The sequence below is a fragment of the Pseudonaja textilis genome, chromosome 1 (genome assembly GCF_049901715.1).
Source record: "Pseudonaja textilis isolate UNSWEBS1 chromosome 1, rPseTex1.2, whole genome shotgun sequence".
In the NCBI taxonomy this organism is placed as follows: domain Eukaryota; kingdom Metazoa; phylum Chordata; class Lepidosauria; order Squamata; family Elapidae; genus Pseudonaja; species Pseudonaja textilis.
Window position 1 is genome coordinate 267021393 of NC_141990.1, and position 13068 is coordinate 267034460.

Consider the following 13068-nt stretch of genomic DNA (forward strand, 5'->3'; position numbering starts at 1 on the left):
GCCATTCCAGAAGCCTTTTCTGGATAGCCAGTGAGATTAAAATGCATTCAATGAATACCGAATTATTCTTTCAAACATGCCATAAGCAGCTTTCCAGGTATGAGCAGCACTGGTGATGATAATTCCATTGAAAAGGACAACAGTATCTCATGCGGTAAGACACCACAATGTTCACAAATCACATGGTTTAGGGCTTCAGGTATCAATCCAGCTCAGGTGAATGGCTTAGGTCAGGGGTTCCCAGCCGTGAGGTCTATGGACTGGCACCAGTCCACGGCATGCCAGCAACCAGGCCATGCAAACAAGTGAAGTCTCATCCATGGTATGTGGCCAGCATGCAAAACTATGCCCTCTCCGATCTGTGGAAAAACCTTTCTCCACAGAACCAGTCCCTGGTGCCCCAAAAGTTATGGGCCGCTGGCTTAGAGTGAGTTATACATTAGGCTACTGTTTGAGTAGAACTACCAGCACTGATTGGGCTATTCAAAGTCCCCAGGCTCAAATATATGAGCATTAAACTCTTCACAAGCATCAATCTATTTAAATGGATGTACCGCTGTTTATTCTGAGGAAGCAAAACCAGAATTTACATCAATATAAGTCCAGAAATGCCGTTTCTGAAAAGAGATTTTTAAAAACACAGCATAAAGCTATTAAGAGTTTCTTTTTAAAGTCTACAAGGCTGGATTTCATTATTTGTCATCACTAGAGGGCACTCACTGATTAGAAACCTTGATCATATTTAAACTTGGTACTTTGTATGTCTTTTTTAAACATAGAATTGGAGGGAACTATATAGAATCCTCTCTATTTCCCCCCACAATCACCACCTGTGAGTCAAGTTCTTCTTGAAATAAGAGCAACGACAACAAATTCAGATATATTTTAATAGCAATGTAATGCAATTAAAAGAGCGGGCAATGAATCCATTAATTCTACGTGTGGGTTGAAATAATATAGTTCTGCTGCAGTCCTTTAGGCAATGTGAATGAAGTATCTTTATGGTAAGTCCAGTTTTTTGGATTCTGGTCATAGGAAAGGGAAAGAAGCAAAGGTGTTTCATCAGATCCTACTGTTCCCAAAGGATCTGATGTGGTTCCACAAAAGTCTAAGAGCAAAAAGCAAAGGAAAAAACTTTGATTATTATTAGAATTTTCCATCTTGTCAGAGCTTCTAGAATTTATTTTATAAATAAACCGTCTTGTAGCCTGAAAGAGTTTGGAAACCCTGCTATAGGAAAATGTGCCTATGATTTCTATGTTTTTTTCCTGTTGCCAGAGTGTATATAAAGAGACAAGTAGAACAAAGAAAACCCATTCTAAGAATTTTGGTAGATTATTGGATATCCTTTGTTCATACTTCAGATGTACTGGTGCTGCAATTAACACTGTTCAAAATAATCCTTAGCTTGAACCTGCAATCTTTATTTTGGTCAACAGTTCAGTAAATTACATAAAAACATAATTAGAAAGGAAATGGAGAAGTGTTCAGACTTGCATCTGCTGCTGTTTCATTTTCATTGCAGCAACACAACATTTAGCTACTTTAGAGGTGACGGATAAATTCGTCTCTTAGATTCAGATAATAATTATTTTTTTCGGGCAAAGCCTGAACATGCAACTATCCAAGATTGAGACTTGTAGCTATGGAAGACAGGTCTCTTCCCACAGCCTTATTTAATGATCTCTTCTAAAAACCATGGTACCTGACTCCAAGAAGTCTCCCAGACTTTTTACAGCAGCATCACCATTATTTACAGTAAATCATATCATCAATAGAGCTATAATTTCCAAATCACCATTATTCTCCATTGGTTTGACATCACCTCAAGTAGTGGACATCATATTTTAAAAAAATCAGATAAATTCAAGTGGGCATAGACATGCTCCACAAATGTTATCAAGGGATAGCAATTATTATTATTGATTTTTAAAAACCCATTACCTTGCTGCATTTGTTTGTAGAGGACAAAGAATTTGGCATCCTTTCCAGAGTTCCCCACGTTCAGTTGTTAGAGAAGAGGATTCTGTGGAAGATAGTAGCATGCATCTTTTCGAATGATAAATTCCCTTGTATTCTCCACTTACTGGCAATTGACAAAATATAGTAGGATGTAAGTTAGGATCAAAATGGGTTTAGCATTAATTCAGCAAGGCTTAAATAGCAATAGGTATGAGTTTGGAAGAACTATGGTAATTGGAAGAACTCCAATAGTTTAAGCATGAATTTTTAGTTTACTTTATTGGCATTGCCCCTCGTACAATGAAATCAAACACCATCTTCAGTGCACATCATGACCATGAAAATAAACACAAACACACATCCTTCACCCTTCACATATTGAACCGGAAACCCCTGACACCACACCAATATTCAGACATTAATTAAGACAAAATGAAGAAGAATGCAATGAAAAATGCACCTGGAGGAAGACTGTGGGCAGGAGATTTGTTTATTAAATGCTATCATTCTCATTATCAAAGGGTCTGTGTGGGATCTTGGAAGAAAACATCACAGAGAGGAGCCTAAAATTAGAGCCTGCACATTCTGAGCTGGATGTGGGAGGAAGAGGTTCAGGATAACCAGATCCTAAAATTTCTGTATATCTTGTTAGGAGGTTATGACAAGATTTTGTCTATTAGAACAGAAGAAGGTATAAACAGGGAGGCTCTGCTGGCATACTTACCTTGCCATGTGCTTTTCAGGTATGGAGATAGTGACTCCTTCCCCCAGTCATACTACCTGGAATGAACCAGAAAATTGTTCATAGGTAAACTATTTTCTTTTCTGCAATCCTAGGCATTCTGTAGCGAAACTACTATCTGCTTTTATTGGTCTAGTAAAACCTCTTTTCTCCTACACAGTAGCAGTATTCTGAACTTCTTATCTCTGTACCTCCTCCCAGAATCTATGGATTTTGCTCAGGAAAATTTTACTGGATTACTTTGGCTCTAGGATAAACTAGAAGAACTATGTTCTGATCAACAGTTGAGCTGTATGCGAAAGCTACATTTTCACCGGGGAAAAACATCCCTCACAAGCCTTTTTTCGCTTCCTGATGTTTTTCAGGATAAAGGACACTTCATACAGCCTTAAGAAAAATAATGTACAATATGCATCTGACAACAGCAGTGATCTATTACAGTAGACACTGCAATTATAATGTGTAGTTAAAATTGCTTTTCATAGTTATGGAGCTATAAAAATGAAACAAAACAACACTGCATTATAATATGAGCACCTAACCTTTTTTTCTTCACTCTTCCCGCAGTGAAGAATGACACAGGATTGATGGCTAATTTAGAGAACACAGCCCTCTATCTGAAGGTGCCTAATTCATTCTCATCTAAAGAACTAGGAGTTAGTCTTCCTCATGAATGTATTTACATTGATGTCTTGTTTTGCATTGACACATTGACATATACCATATATTTATGGTAATCTTTGGCTTCGATAGGCGATACATAACTGGCCACACTGCATGAGTCAAGATAAAATCAAACAGTTCTTTGATCACCTCTTCTCATCTGTGAATTGAGAAACTTGGGCAGAATCCTTCCTTTGAAAACTCCTCGGTGCTTATTCCTTATCTGTTGGCTTGTGCATGGTGGCAGCTGATGGCTGTAATAAGGGAAGGATTCTGCTAACCTTACTTTTGACCTCTTCATTTTACAGTTGCATTTGCTGAATTTTCACTTACCGTACAATTATTAACAGTATGGGATAACATGTGGCAATAATCTTTCTGCTATAAAAAGAAAGCTTAATGTAGTTTTTTCCCCCCAATATCCACCAACTGGTAGTCAAATTAACTTTCTCTCTGCAGGGATTAAATGTGTTTTTCTTACCTTCCTGCCCATAATTATGTACTGAATTGCTTTGCAAATGTTTAAAGGAGTCTCTTACGTGCTAGGATAAAAATAACTAGTATACTGATGAAATGGAATTTCTGCGGATTCTGTATTTGCAAGAGAGGCAGGGAATAACAGAACCTTTTGTCATTTTAAAAACCACAGCACAGATGTGCTTCACAACTTTTGTCATTGCTAAGTCTAAGGGTCTTCGTCTTCACTTGGTCTCTAACCTGTATCTGAGACTGTCTTTTTACGTTGCCCTTAGCTGTCCTGGTGTTTTAAAAGTGTTTCTTCTCTTATCCTGACAGAGTTGTTGGTCTGGATACAATCTGACATACTTTACTAATCATTCTCTTGGCAGTGCAATCAGATATGGAAGGAAGAGGGATTAGCCCGTCGGCTTATTGGCCAACTTCAGTTGGGCAGCCACCCTCCCACTGGCTCCTGTACTCCAAGACACCATGCAGTGGAGAATATGGGTCCTTCAAACCGGCCATCTCCTTGTACCCATAGTGTCTCCTAGTTTGAAGACCTGGCTATGAAGAGAGATCACCCCAAATAACAACTATCCAGTGGTGCAATAGAAACTGGCTGTATAATGTACAGTTAAATAAACAGAAAACAAGCAACCTAAAAAATAAATAAAACCTGAAATAAAAATGAAAATAATAGTCATCTCTATATAAATTGTATATAAGCTCAAACTTAGGAGAGGGGATCATAGCTTGATCAGGGTGTTGGAGTAGAAGACCTCCAAGGTTCCTCCCAGCTCTATTCTGATTGATTGATTGATTGATTGATTGGGAAGGCTCCAATACGGTGGTGGGCTGCTGGGGGTTCACAGGGGTTCGGGAGAGCCCCTAGCTAAGATTCTGTGCAGTTTGGAAAACTCCCGTATCTGACTCCTGGATGCCCCCGCCCACCCTGCCCGTCCCAGGAGTCCCCACATGGCCTGTTTTGGATGCGCAGGGCGCGTGTGGAGGCTTGGAGAGGGCGAAAAATGGGCCTCCCGGAAGTTTGGGAAGGCCAGAAATGGGCTCATTTCCGGCTTCCAGAGAGCCTCCGGAGCCTGAGGAGGCCATTTTCGCCCTCCCGAAGTTTCGAGGAAAACCTCTGGAACCAGGGGAGGATAAAAATGCCCCCATGCCATGGTGCAGGAGGCCAAATAGGCCATGCCCACCATGGCCACGCTAACCCAGCACCCAGGCAGAGAACTCTGCTAATTTTTTTGAAGCCCACACCTGCAAAAAACCCCCACAGATTTCCTGAAAACCTCTGAGTTATTCTCCACGAGCTGACTTAGACTGAACCATCTGGCCTGCTCTCAATGTAATGAGTTTTTATCCACACCCATCGATCAGGATTACCAATGTAAAAGCAGATAATTGTAGAGTGAAAGTCGTGTATGTTTTTTTAAACAAGTGTAAACAAATACAGCTTAGTTTACCACATGACAAATAACAGGGCTCAAGATTATGCTCTCTTCTAATCCATCCTTGACAAAAATTAAGAATGTGTAATGATTAGTGACGTCTTTAAATATACAATTGTACTATATACTATATTTAAAGTGTAACTCGGTTCTCAGAACAACAGTTGTACAATACCCAAATAAATATACTATGACTTCATCAATGAACTAGTTCACATTTTGCTTGTTCTAAAGGATATAGCTAAAAATGGGGCATGATTAAATGTGAAGGAACCTACTATACATACTTGCAGATAAGGTGATTATACATCCCAAGAGTTGGGTTCAGCTTATCCACAGATGGATTCATACGTGTGTATTTACAGTAGATGATTGAGAAAGAACAATAAAAAAACAACAACATCTGTGAGAGCTTTTCTTTATAAATTCAGGGCTTATTTCTTTTGTCTGAAGCCTGTAACCCACACATCCCCTAATGACTGCCCTTGTCAAAAGGTGGAAAGTAGCAGCTGGTAAAAAGCATAATTACAGAGATTGTTTTCCTCTCAATCTTCCAAGTAAAACCTAGTCTAAAGACACACATATAAGATTTCTGTGCTTGATGCCTGTACAAAAGGGGAATTGATACTCTGCCTCCCCACTAGACTCCCTAGGGTTTATCCAAGGCACTTGGACACCGGAAAAAAAATACTAAAAAGTGCAGCCCTAATTGCCAAAAACCTAACTCACCAGGATCCTGGTGAGAAAAGCTGAGTTTGAAGGATTCCAACACTTGAGCAAGTATTCTAAACTTTATTTTTGCCACCTCTACCAAATGGTACTATTTTCAAAAGCAACAATTCTCTCAGCTGAGAGGAGCAACCCCTCTCCCCCACCACTTACTGACTGGGAATTATAGAAGTTGGTGTCCTGCAAAACATTGATTTGGATAAAAAATTATCAGGATAGGAACTAGGTCTTGGAAGATACTAGCTATTGGAATCTACAAGGATTTCCCTGGATCTCTTCAGGACAGCTCCGCAAAGGATTTTACCAGTATTTTCTGTTGCAAAGAACTCCGGGCAACACAAGAGTGCCATGTATATATGCACATCCTTCAGCGTCTTTTGGCTTAGGAAACATGATAAAGTTATTTGTGTTCTGAAACTTAGTCTTCGCCTGCTCTCCCTCCCCCACTGGATCACTGGTTGGGAATGGCATTTTCTGCAGAAAGAAGATAAAAAAGGATCAAACTCCTATGTGGTTCTTTTATTGTATTTAAACTTTTATTTTCCTGTCCTGGTACATATTGTCTAACTGATAATACAGCTGTTTCCTGCCTCTGTACAGACTCTCTTTATTTAGGGACCATGTTCAATAGGTAACACTTAGGTCTAATTAGAATGAAATCATATCCTTGTGTAAAATGCATCAAGTTTCTTCTATTATTCTATTTATTTATCATTTCAATTCTGCCTTCTGTGATATATAAGACAAAATGTATCATGTATCTATACAGCATTCCAGAAAAGCAAGCTAACTTATTTTCCTTTAGCTTTAACAAGCTGAAATTCAGCGTTTCCCCACAATGGCACATACTTGCTGGAAACTGTCTGTAAAAGATCTGTTATTTTGATACTAAAGATACAAACTCTGCTAGGAAAATGGTAACAATTCCAGATTCATAAGACTCCATGAGCCCATCTGCCCTGCAGCTGTCAATTGAGCTACAAATTTATGTTTGCAGGTGCTGTTTGTGGAACCCAGAAAGCAGCTGGTGTATAAAAGATTGCCAAATGCATATGAAGTGCAATTTATTATAATCAAGAGCCTAGGAAACCACCTGCCAGTTTGAAAAGTAGAAAAAATCCTTTCTTTTTAACAGAAGCAGATTTGCCCTTATTTCTTGTCCATGTTCAACAACAAAATTGCCAGAGTAAATCTTCCTAAGTAGAACTGCACTTTCTGGACCAGCTGAGGAGATTGGGAGTGGATTCTTCTTCTTTGTCCCAGCTGGGGATGGTCGGAGACAAGCCCAAGGTCCTTTCTTTGTGGGGCTTATATACCCTCTCCTTGCTCCAAACATCTATATGAAATCACTGTGGCAGATCACTTATCAACATGAGCAGGGTAGCATCAATATATTGATGATAACCTAATTATACATCTCTATCTTGGACCAATCAAGTGATACCATTGCAATTCTCTCCCAGTGCCTGGAGGCTGTTGAGGTTTGGATGGGTAGCAAATACTGCGCAATTGTTCCTTTGTCCTATGCTAAATCCAACTTCTTTTAAGGTTGACTACTCCTGTGAGCCGCTGCTTCACTATAATTTTTGCATTACTGTTGGAATTAAGGACACCATTATATATGTATTATGTATGCATTTACCATTATTTAAAAAAGTGATTTGGAAAATTAAACAAAATACATTTTGAAACACACAAAAAACCTTTTATGTTCTCAATTGCAGTCAGAAAATTATTCCAAAAGTTAGAAAATGAATAACGAAAGTATATTCTACATAACACCCTATGGCTCTGTTGAGAAAGGTTTCAGGTCAGTGATGGAGCTTTGAATTTAAAATGTCCAAATTGGATTTTTAACTACTTTCATTAGGAATGAAAGAGAAGCTAGGGATGGTCACTGCCAGTTCTTGGAGTAGATAAGATAAATAAGGGATATGTGCAATTTCTTTCTCTCCGAGGCCTTGCTTAGCTTTAGAACAGCATGCTATGGTCTGTATCTCAAACAATAGATGGAGTCACAAGACAAAAGGGGTTGAATGAAGACAAAAAATAGGTTTTTTTATTTCATTTATTTTAATTTACAGAGATCAAATACTGATTTCAATTATTCTCCTTGCATTTAATATTTTTCATTTTTCCATTCTATGGCATTCTGTAGCCATAGAGGTCTCTCAGTTGTGCATCCCTGGTAAAGATTGAAATACAAAGAAACAATATAACAAACACTATACAAGTAGTCCTTGACTTAGAACCGTTAGTTTAATGACTCTTCAAAGTTACAACGGCACTGAAAAAAATGACTTGCAACTGTTTTTCCCCACTTATGACTGTTGCAGCATCTCTATGGTCCTATGATATAAAATTGGATGCTTGGCAACTGGCATGTAATCATGACGGTTGCAGTGTCCTGGAGTCATGTGATCACCCTTTGGAACTTTCTGACCAGCAAAGTCAATGCTGAAGCCAAATTCACTCAACAACTGTATTACTAACAGCTGCAGTAATTCATTAAACAACTGTGACAAGAAAGGTCATAAAATGGGGCAAATCTCACTTAACTGTCCTGCTTAACCATGGAAATTTTGGGCTCGATTGTGGTCGTAAATCGAGGACTACCTGTATAATACAGCAGGTTTTCATTGATATAATTTGCTCTGGGTAGTTGAATGAATACCAATTCCCTTAAGAGTGTTTTGAGTCTCTTTCTCCAAGATAAGCCTCACTTTATATACCTAAGCTCTTCTTGAGGAGATATGATTGCAAACAGCCTACTGAATTAGTTGGATCATTTTTTTCCACTCCTGGTTAGCAAACATGCCTCACAGTCCCATCTGTTTCTCTTGCTCTTTGGTCAAAGGAATGGATTACTGAAAGGAGGCTGTTGGTGCTACAGCTTTCTTAATACAGTCCCCCATTTAGAAGACCAGACTTTGTAAAATAATGGGGAGACTTTTTTTTGACCTTGAAAGGTGTAATTGTCTTGTAATGACGCATGTCTCATTTGTACTGTTCTAACAATAATTCCCCATTTCTTCAGAACTGTGTTTTGAGCTGGGTTTCTGGCTCACAATAACTATAATTGAGGAAAGAGAGAAAAACCTATCATCAAAAAATGTTGAAAAAAAATCTGCCTTATTATCATTCAGATGTGGCTTTCTTTAAATGTATGCCCTTGTTTTCTTGGTAAGACCCACCCTTCATTTAAGCAATTAAAGCCATTCAAATATACTATCTTAGGCAAATATACATAGGTAAGAAGTATTTGCATCTTTTGACCACACTGTTTTAAAAATAAACTTGTTTGGTGGTTGTGATTGCAGAAAGAACTTGGTTACCAACTGAGTCTTTTATACGGTAGGTATTCACTCAATGTTGACAAACAAGAATTGGGATACAGTATGGGATACAGTATGGTCATAGCGTCTCTCAATGATGGCTAGTTTTCCATTTTTTTTTCAAATCGTCTACAAAAAATTAAACTTTTATCAGAACCTAGTTCTGCATTCTGGTTTCTATGGCATTTTATGATACATTGCCCTTTTCTGAGAAGACTGAAATCACGCCTAATAGCAGGGGTCTTTAAACTTGACTGCTTTTAGACTTGTGGATTTCAACTCCCAGAATTCCTCCTTCTCCATGACTATGTTAGCTCAGGAATTCTGGGAGTTGAAGACTACAAGTCTTAAATTTGCCAATTTTGAAGACCCTTGCCTAATAGTATGATTTGCTATTTTGAAATCATCACATGCCGAAAAGGCTCTGCTCACTAGTATGTTGACGTTTTAGATTTATTCAGGGTCTGCCAGCTGAAAAACTTTAGGAGAGGAAGGAATGAGATGGAAGTTGAGATAAGACAATGTGACAATTAGTGAAGTATGCTGGTGGAACATTCTGTCAATTGAGACAGACAACAATAGGGTGGGAGCTGGGGGCAGAACTTGAGAGGCAGACAGAGGAACATGTTTCAGGCAGTATTTTATATCCCGCTAATCAAAGATCACGCTCTTATGGTAGCATAACTAGAGCTTACATGACACCAGAAATTGCCTTCTCATTGAAGTCAGTGAAAGGAAGTTCAACCTAACTCAAAGAACACAGACACATTTTATGATGACAGAATATAGGAAAGGATACAATGGGGAGTGGAATTTATCTCTTCAGGAAAAGCGCAGGGTAGCCAAAATAATCAGGCTTGTGGCCAGTATTAGGCAAGAGGTGAGTCTTATTGTGATCCTGTGAGCTGGACAGGATAGCATGTCTGGCTATGCTAACAAACCCAGAAAATGGCGTAGTTCATCATTAACACTGAGAGAGAGCTGAAGAAACTTCTTGGATAAGAAGCAAAATGTCTTCAAAGAAAAAAACCAGAAAGTCCAGTTGCCTTTTGAAAAAGCATCTCTGAGACAACCATGACCTGGATGACTGAGAATTTCCATAGATGTTCCTCACTAAAACATTTTTTCCCCATTTTACAGAATCATTTGGAAAATTTCTAACATTTGTTTCATATCTGGAAAAGTGCAAAGTGAGTAAACAAAACAGGCAATTATTTCTAGTGATTTTAAAGAGTAGGCTTCCCCTTCTCATCCAAATGGCTGTTTCTTGGCAGATAAAGGATAAGAGAAGAGCTTAATGGGCCTCTATTGAGGCAGGCAGGGGGCAATATGACAAAAATGTGCTTATCATCCTCTTGCAATGTGATAACTTGCATACCTGTCAGAAAGTATATAATGGAGGCATCTCTCTATCATAACATCATCACACACATCACCTTGGTTTCCTAATTACTTGCAGTGGATGCCACTGGGAGGGGCTCTAACGCTATCTTGTTCAGCCAAAACCTGGAACAGGCTGGACTTCTGCTAATCTGAAAGAGAATTGGAACTCCTTGCAATGGTTTATTCCAGGTTTGGAGCAAATTTCTGTTTTATACTCATTTTATACTCATTTTGAAAACAATTCAATATGAGTTAGGCCCGAATGAAAAATAAGCAGATTTTTGGCAGACGAAAGAATAAACAACTAGAGTAGCCCAGTTCCAATTTTGCCTTTGCTGCCACTAATAAATAAATAAATAAAACAAAATAGTGCTCTAGAAAGTCCTGTACACCAAAGAAAGTTTTCTATTTGCAAAATGGCGTTTTGTTTTGTTTTTGGAATGGAAGTGACAGGGGAAAAAAAAAATCAGGGTTGGGATCTTCCTCGGGAAGATTTCAAAACCAAGTTTGAAGTGCCAAGCTACGTAGCACGCTATTTTGCACTGAAAAGCACCTCTCCCGAGTCGGTGCAGACCCACGTAAAGGGGCATCTCCCAAGTTTTGCTTACCTTGGACAAGAAGAGAAGGGAGGAGGAATGTTTTATGAGAACGTCCCAAAGTCAAAGGAACGCAAAACGGGGCAGTCACGTCGCGCCAAGTTAAAAAACGCCGCTTTCTTTGGTTTACCCTCGATCCTCGTGAAAGGAAACCCGCTTCCTCAACTCGGTGGCGGGCAGAGGGCGTGAGGGGCGGGGGAGAAGGGGCAGCGTGCAGCAACGCTGGCAGTCCACGTGCAGAGAGGCGCCGGCTGCTTAGCTGGCCAGGCCCCGCCTCAGCCACGGCTTCCCCCGCCCCTCCCCCTTTCCATCCTCTCACCCCGGCCTTTCGCTCGCCGTTCACCGGCCCTTTAAACCCGCGCGCTTAAGGGCCGCCTCCTTCCGACCGACCGACCCACCCCTCCTCCTCCTCGGCAGGCCCGGCGCGTGAGGCCCCGCTCGCGCTACAGAGTGGGCGGAGCCACCTCGGAGCCCGGCTGTTGCTTCTGGCAGCGGCGAAGCCGGAGAAGCAGCCGAGAGTTGAGAAGGGAGTGAGCGGGGAGGGCAAAGCAGGCGGCAGCGGCTCGAGCGAGCGAGCCAGCGACCAGGCGGAGGAAGCGACGCCTTCTCGCGCGCGGAGGGGGGGGGGCGGTTTCGGGCGAACGCGGGACGTTTCCGTGGCCGGCCTTCCCCTTTGGCGCGCGGGAGGGCTCATCCTCCTCCGCCGTGAATGTTGGTTGCAGCGGCCGCGAGCCCCTGCGGCAGGAGGAGACGGCTCCGTTCCCCTCCTCCCCTCCCCGCCCCAGCGCCTGGCAGCCAAGGGCACGCAAGGCCTTGCAGCAACCCGGGCTCCCGGTTCCGTAGAATTGGGGGGGTGCAGCTGCCCAATTCTGAACCAGCCGGACGGCCGCTGGGTGAGTAGCTCGGTGGCGACTGGCTCGTGTGGAGGAGGAGGAGGAGTGTCTCGGCGACGGGGTGGAAGGGTCTTGAAGGCGCCTCCCTCTCTCTTCCTCCCCCCGCCTCCGCCTTTCGGTTCCTGGCTCTTTGTTACCCGAACGGGTGTAAGACCGTCAGCGCGGAGAGACGGCTGTTTGGGGCGGCACAGTCAAGAGTTGCTCGGCTGGTCCCTGGCCAGGCGCTCAAGCGCACCTGCTTTCCAGCGGCTGGGCAGGGCGAGACTGCTGGAGGGGCTTCTCTTTCGGCGGATGCAGCGGAGGATGGCTTGCAAAGGTCAAGGGTGGATTGGAGAGTCGAGGTGAAGGTCAACCTCTGTGAAACCCTTGCCAGCCTTTAAGGTGGGTAGGCGGGTGGGTTAAGGGGAGTCGTCCGCAGTGGAAAGGGGCCGCAGTTCTCTTCCCCTTTGCTTAAAGGGAAGGCGGGGGGTGGTGGGAATCCCCCCTCGCCTGGGAAACTTGCAAACTTGTCTGGACGAAGCTTTTGCGTGGAAGAGCCCGATTTGGAGCACTTCCTGGAGGACGGTCTACGTCAAAGCCAACGGAGATTCTGAGACGGAGATGGATTCACGCTCTCTTGGAGCTGTTCCGCTGGGCTATATGGCTAAAGGGGGGAAAACCTTAGGCTGACTGACTTCACAAAACAAGTATTATGTGAAAGATACACTCGTAAGAGGGTGGAGTGGGAAGTGGAATGCTTTTCGGTTTCTTTGTGTCTCAGTCTGCAGCTTACTTGGGTGATGGGGTTCTCTGAAAGAAAGCGCGGATTCCTGTGGCTTCGTTTGTTATTATTTTTAAAGAGAAAAT

At 41.8% G+C, this 13068-nt stretch overlaps 1 protein-coding gene and 1 long non-coding RNA gene across 5 annotated transcripts in view; one reads left to right on the forward strand and one right to left on the reverse strand.

The window, feature by feature from the left end:
- Positions 1 to 873: 873 nt before the first annotated feature.
- LOC148128195 (uncharacterized) lies at positions 874 to 11649 on the reverse strand. Its single transcript, XR_015741008.1, has 4 exons — positions 11342 to 11649; positions 2687 to 2742; positions 1945 to 2086; positions 874 to 1108 (listed from the first exon to the last, which is right to left on the reverse strand). It is a non-coding gene; the product is annotated as an uncharacterized LOC148128195 (long non-coding RNA).
- Positions 11650 to 11710: 61 nt separating this feature from the next.
- SUSD6 (sushi domain containing 6) overlaps positions 11711 to 13068 on the forward strand; it is a 72511-nt gene continuing 71153 nt past the window's right edge. Inside the window, exon 1 of one of the 4 annotated variants that reach the window (XM_026708893.2) lies at positions 11711 to 12222. The gene's annotated coding sequence lies outside the window, so the exon portion shown is untranslated. The other 3 variants (XM_026708900.2, XM_026708884.2, XM_087921717.1) reach the window with 3 other exon arrangements.